General features: G+C 38.7%; 1 long non-coding RNA gene across 1 annotated transcript; it reads right to left on the bottom strand.

The window, feature by feature from the left end:
- Nucleotides 1-274: 274 nt before the first annotated feature.
- On the bottom strand, nucleotides 275-1,498 carry LOC138515505 (uncharacterized). Its single transcript, XR_011282033.1, has 4 exons — nucleotides 1,432-1,498; nucleotides 1,220-1,319; nucleotides 787-869; nucleotides 275-377 (listed from the first exon to the last, which is right to left on the bottom strand). It is a non-coding gene; the product is annotated as an uncharacterized lncRNA (long non-coding RNA).
- Nucleotides 1,499-7,195: the final 5,697 nt, after the last annotated feature.

Below are 7,195 nucleotides of genomic sequence, written 5' to 3' on the forward strand. Positions count from 1 at the left end.
AGTGCTCAGCATTGATATCTAGGCTGGGAAATGTAACAAAAAGGAAGGATTTCCTAATTAGGAAACCTGTGTCCCCTGCACACTTTCTATAAGGCCTAGGCCTAAATATGTACTTGTATGGATCGGTCTAATGTTAGAGTCTCCAGTTTGGGGGCCACTGCCCAGACCATCCTATTTTTCTAAACAATGTTTATGTTAAACTTTGACCATTTGTGACCTCATGCAAACGAGGTAATTTCAAATATAGCACATATATCATTTGACAACTTCTGAATCATGTTAAGAAACAAATATCTTTTATTTATTATAACTGGCCCAACGCGTTTTGAGTTAGTCTCACTCTTCATCAGGGGCATACATTCATTTTCATACACATTCTATAAGAAAAGAAAACATTTAAATATACATTAGGTGTCTCAACTTTTATCTATTCAACTCACATGTAGACATATTAAAAAAATGAAGAAATTCATCACATTAAAACCTAACAAATTACATAAAGGTGGCTCTTAGCCGCTCTGTTTGTAGCAACTCTTTAACTCACAAAGCCAACTACATGCACTCAAATGTTGGACCTGCTTCTGCTAGTACTTAAAAAAATGAGAGAAATGGGACTAGTTTATGATGAAGTGTGAGCTTTCTCATTCATGTTAATGTAAGTTATGATTGACTGATCTAATACATTTAATACATTAATACATTTAAATTTGAATCATGAGAGACAGAGATTACCCCGTTCCTGTTATTGGTAATGGATGTTTTTGGTAATGGATGTTTAATGCTTACCTAGTTTCTACTGGTCATATTCTTCTACTATGGGCCTTCTGCTGCTCAAAGCCCTGTGTTGTGCAAAGGTTGGTTACTGGCATCTGTGGAACCGGTAAAGTCAAATCCTATATTAATATACTAATATTAATATTAATATATCTGTGCTAGCAAGTCAACATTGGATGAAGGGTATAATGGAAGACTTGCCAAAAGAGGGGGACACAAGGTACCCAATCTCTAGAATACACGGAAAGGTTGATAGGTAATTCTTAATTGCTCGAACCATCGAGTGGAGAGCGGCTGGCTGTTTCTGTGGTGGACCTTTATGGAATTGTACTAGATTGCAGCTAGTGCTTTGTCTTAAGAATAGGAGGCAAAAGGTAATTTCTTTAGATTCTATTACCTTAATTAAAGAAAAGTTTATAAGCACTGTAGTGTGCGTCTGACTTACTTGTTTTAATATATAAGTTCAAGTCCCAAAGGTTTTTAAATGTCCCAGCTGGGTGATCATCATCTGGTCATAAGTGAAGAGAGGGAAGTGCCGTCAGTTCCTGAACCGGAGTCCAGTCCCCAGTGCCAAAAAGTGAGGGAAACGAAAGGGTAAGTATCTAAATATTATATAAAGGTAGTCTCAAATGAGAATTGCAGTCCCTGTTTGCTTACTTGTCTTTTTATCTCTGTCTTGGAACCATGCATTGCTTCTTAGGATGTCTGTAGTGGAGACTTCAGGAGCTGCGTCTGCCCTTTTATTCAAGAGGGCTTGTTTATATATGATTGGACGTCTGTGACGCCACTCGCACATGCGCAAATGATGTCACCTCACTCCTTATCAACGGCCGGACTATTCAGGAGATGTGTTCATGACGTCATCCGCGCATGCGCATGTGACGTGAAAATAGTTGTGTCGATGATTGGTAATGTCGACATTTCGCGCATGCGTGAAATGGCGATATATGCGCAAATTTATCAGAGAGCTATGTGTTTTTATCTGAGTAAGAAAAAAAGGTTTACACAGTTTTTAGAGCATGAATCTGTTCATAAAGTTCATTGTTCATTCAGAAGGGGTATACCAGTTCAGCACTCATGACATTTAAGGCGGAGAGGCAGCATAATTTAGCGAAAAATAAAGCCATATTGTCTAGTTGTTACCAGAAATTCATACCATTTGATAAATTGAAGCAATTTGCCTAATTTGTATACAGCAACTCATACTCGTGGACACATATATAGTCCAATCATTTTATAGGTATGTCTGCATATCAACATTGTTTCCTTTAGCAACATGATGACATAGGTTCAACAATAAACATGTTTATCACTAACCCCAAATAAAGGGTGTACAGTCTTTTTCCCATCTACTAATATCATTTTACAGGTGAACATTCCTAATAACAAAGGGCTGTTTATTCATCATTAATCCAGTGGCCTGATATAATATAGCCCAACATTATACACTTTTGCCGTTGTTCCCAAGTTGTGGATATATAATCTAACTAGTGTTCTTCAAGTTGCAGCCATTCTTAAAAGAGTGGGTGCATTGTAATGGTGTCCTTTGTATGCTAATTGGGATGGGAGCAGGGCTGCTTCCCATCAGCTAGCTAAATGTAGTGGATATAGCACCTATTCCAAAGGGAAGTTGTTTACAGGGGGAACTGAGTGATTGTGTAGTATGTTAAAAGCCCCTTTTGGGTGTCCTTTTACAAAAAGGGTCCTAGATAGTAGTCCTCATTCATTCCGAGAGGTGTCATGGCATCCAATTTATGGATCCAAAAAAGTTCCCTTTGAGCTAATAGTTTTGGTAGGTTGCCTCCCCCTGCTAATGGGTGTAGTACTTCCAAAATTACCACTCTCATCTGTGTGATATTGTGTTTCTGGTCCCTGTAGTGTCTGAACACAGGTGATTTGATGTTTTTGGTCCTAATGCAGGACTTATGTTCTGTCCACTTCTCTTTTGCTTTTCTATTCATTTTGCTCGCATAGTATATACGACAGGGGCAGCAGATAGCATAGATTACATTTTTTGTGTCACAGGTTGCATAGTGTTTAAGCATGATTTTCTTGCCTGTGTTGGGATGTCTGGCATGATCACCTTTGATGATGTTATTGCAGTGTTGACAGTGAAGGCAGGCAAACGTGCCCAATTTCTGTCTTCAGAGTGTGACTTGTGTTGGTATTTTAGGTTTCTCTGCTTTGATCAGCTGGTCTCTCAAATTATTTCCTCTCTTGTACGCCATCATTGGCGGATCTGGGAAAAGTTCTTTCAATGAGTTGTCAGATTTAATCAGATCCCAATTTTTATTTATAATCCTTTTCACATGGAAACTCTGGCTTGAATATTTGAGCGCATGGATTAGATTCTTTGAATCTTTTTTGGTATTACTTTGTAGTAAATCCTTCCTTTCATGTGCATTTGTTCTCACCACTGCCTTGTTAATTGTTTGCAAGGGGAAGCCTCTGTCTAGGAATCCCTCCTTCATGATATCTTATTCATCTTGTAATATATCAGCGTCCGATGTTATTGTTTTAAGCCTGAGGAGTTGGCTGTAGGGTAAATTCTCTTTGAGATGCTTGGGGTGGAAGCTATTGTGGTGTAGACAGCTGTTGACATAGGTGGGTTTTCTGTAGATTTTGGTTTTAAGGCCCATGCCCGATCTTTCTACTGTTACATCCAAGAAATTTACCGAGGGTCTCCCGATCTCTATTGTAAGCCCGATTCTCTCATTGCATCCATTCAGAAATTCCAAAATTGTAACAGTTCATTTTCCGTACCAATCCATATTCCAAAGATGTCATCTATATATTGTTGGAGAAGAGAGACCTAGGCTAATTGCCTTCGGTGTGGCCCGCACACCCTTAATTCCCACTGGGGATTGTAAATAGTTTTGAAAATATCTTCAATGAATACTTGAGTCCTTTGTGTTTTCAAGTAAATGATCCAAATTTTAATCTTAATTTTTCAAATAATAAAAAGAATAGATGCTTTCTGGTTCCTTTGTAAGCAAACATCAAAAAAATGGCCAGTGCATTTTGGATATTATAATCCTTCACCGGGGCCTTATGCAATCTATGTCCAATCTATATTACACTGCATATTGATTCCAACAAAATCATATATATTATTTATATTTGCATTTTTTGTATGTGCATTAAGGTTCAGTGAAAGACATGAAAATCATTAACAGGGTACCCACAAACATGGAACAAAACATAAAAACAAAACATAGGAAAAGAGGTAAGCAGAATATCAGCAACATTAATTTATGTTAACTCGGTCGTGTTATTCAAACCGAAAAGTTGTGCAATGTTAGACATCGTAGTGTGCACTGCTACCATCACCTTTTCTTGTTGTGTGGTCAGTGTGATCTTGTATCAAGCAACTGTCGGTGTTATCACAGCATGGTTAAAAATAAACATGCTAGCTCTAATCCGTTCTCTATCCAAGTACACATCCAGTGTTATTAACTATGTACCTGTTAAATGCGATATTGTGTAACCCTTCACTTCCAGTGTCTGACTGTCTATCGTGTCATTGTAATCATGCATTATTGGTGCTAATCAGGAGATTTCTGACCTGGTGATAGCCAGCGTCTCTAAAGCAATGTGGTTCAGGATGTTTAGCCTGGTGATTGCCAGCGTCTACGACGCTGCACGGCTCGAGGCGTTCATGGAATGTCCTACGGGTAAAGATTAAAAGGCATCACTTTTACATTGCTCCCTTCATTATTCTCATATTTTCATGTTAGGCAATCCCATATTCTACCTTTGTGATTAAATTTGGGGTCCCGATCGTTCGCTTGCCGCCTTCGATCGTACTTCATGTCACCTATGTGAACGCTGAACTGGTGTTGTCAAGGCAGCGTACCCTAAAAAGATGGCCGTCTGCAGCCAATGCCGTTGGCCATCTTGGAAAGGTCAATGTTCTGTGTGTGATCGATTCTACTGTGTTAACCAATCATATTCACAGTGATCAGTGTTGAAGCGCCAAGTATATACATGTATTGTGCGTCCCTGTATGAGATTCCACAGGTTAAAATAGATATTCTATCTCTAGATTACCACATGCTCTAGGTTATGAATTAATCTCAAGATAGTAAATGACCACATATTGCATAGATATTTAGTCTCTGGATGGTAAGTAACCACATACTGCATGGATATCTCAAGTTATAACTCTCACTAACTCTGGGTGATTGTCACATTTTCAAATGGATGTTCAATCTCTAGACAGTAAGTTGTCATATATTACATGGACATTCACTCTCTGGACAGTAAGTAACCACATGCTGCATGACAGTTGAATATGGCAGTTTCAACATAACTATGACAGTTGTTCTACTCATAACATATGAATTATAAGAAGCAATTCAAATCGAGCTCTTCATTCCTTCCTCTGGGGGATAGTGTATCCAGTCGATCGATCCAGTAGGCTTCTCTTTGTTTGCGGTCAATGTCTGGCTGTAAATTTTCTAGTACCTCTAATACCTGGAATCTCAATTGTGCCACATTATGGTTCTTCTGATTAAAGTGTCTAGTCACTGCTGAGTTGATATTCCTATTTCGTATGCACGATTTGTGTGAGTTCATTCTGGTTTTTAATTTGCATCCAGTTTCGCCTACATAGTATAAGGCGCATGGGCACCGTATGCAGTAGATGTTGTTCTCTGTATTGCAGGTGGCAAAACACTTTAGTTGGCTTTTTTCACCGGTGTGTGGATGTTCTACCACATTTCCCTTGATTACATTATTACAAATTCTACAGTTTAGACAGGGAGTTGTTTATGTTTTTGCAGTGTGCGCCTGTTGTCTCTAGTGTAGACTAGAAGATCTTTTAAATTGCTAGAGCGTTGGTACACAAGAACTTGTCATTTCTGAAAAAGCTTCTTGGTCCTGTCATCATTAGTAAGAATAGGCCAGTGTTTGTTAATACACCTCTTGATCTGTGGGCTTTGGGTTGAAAATGTGGAAACATGTACGATCATCAGTGTTTTTGTCTTGGTTTTCTGTTCTAATGGGCTTGCTCTTGTCTTAATAGCAACCTTTTCAGATGCTTGTTCCAATTCGTCATCGGGATATCGCGGGCTTGTAGTCTTCTTTGTAATTTGTTTAGTTCATGGTCTAGCTCTTCCTGATCACTAATGATCCTTTTTAAGCGTAACATTTGGCCGTATGGCAAGTTACGCAGTATGTTCTGAGGATGAAAGCTCATGCGGTGTAGCTAATTGTTTCTGTCTGTCGGTTTTGTGTATAATGAAGTGGTAATCCGTTGTTCATTTACGTTCACCTTGACATCCAAGTAATGTATGTTGGGGTTGCCGATTTCTGCGGTAAATTGAATGCGTGCATCAATGCTGTTGATATATATAAGGAATTTGTTCAATGATTCTCTGGTGTCTTGCCACATTCCAAACACGTCATCTATATAACGTAGCCACATTTTAAGTTTGTCTTTCCATTCAATTTTTTCAAGAATCTGTTCGATCTCAATTCGATACAAAAACCCATTGGCGTATGAGGGTGCCATGTAGCCCCCATCGCGGTGCCTGATACCTGAAGGAAATACTCTTTATCGTATGTGAAGTATGAATTTGTGGAAATGACGGTAAGTAGAGTGAGTATGAATTCTTTAGTTGCTCCTATATTGCCTTCTTGTAGCAAAAGCCACTCCACTGCTGCTTGTCCAAGGTCATTAGGTATACTAGTATACAGGCTGTGTACATCTATGGTGAACAGTATGTCACCTTCTTCCAATTTAATCTCCTCCAGGATGTTCAGAAAATGTGTGCTGTCTTTAACATACGTTGTTGTTTTCTGTATGATTGGCTGCAGAAAGTAGTCAATGTAGATGCCTAACGGCTGTAATATTCCTCCCGTTGCTGCAACTGTAGGTCTTCCCGGTGGGTTTGTTAGATCTTTATGTATTTTGGGAAGCAAATAAAAATGTGGTGTTTTTGGTCGAGGATTCTGCAAGAATTGTTTGGTTTTATGTGTGATCATTCCTAGTTCTTCAACTCTTATAAATACCAATTTGAGGTTATTCTTGATGCTGTTAGTAGGATCGTGATCTATCTTGGCATAGATGGTTTGGTCGTCTAGCTGTCTTCCGAATTCTGTCTTGTAATCTTCCATATTTTGGATTACTAAAGCACCTCCTTTATCCGCTGGTCTTATTGTAATACCTTTGTCTGTATACAGTTCTTGAATGATGGACATCTCACCTCTACTTACATTTTTATGTTTTGGTGTGCCGAAATGTATCTTCTTTAGGTCAGACAGAACCCTTTTCTCAAAAATCTCTATCGAAGGTACAGCAATAGGTGCGATGAAAGAGCTTTTGGGTTTGAATTCGACTAATTCAGTTTGGGTCTCTTCTCTGTTATTCTCATTCTCCATCTCAGCAAATAACACTTTCAATGTAAGTTTTCTTGTT

The sequence above is a fragment of the Ambystoma mexicanum genome, chromosome 6q (assembly GCF_040938575.1).
Source record: "Ambystoma mexicanum isolate Mex_15411 chromosome 6q, UKY_AmexF1_1, whole genome shotgun sequence".
NCBI classification, from domain to species: Eukaryota; Metazoa; Chordata; class Amphibia; order Caudata; family Ambystomatidae; genus Ambystoma; species Ambystoma mexicanum.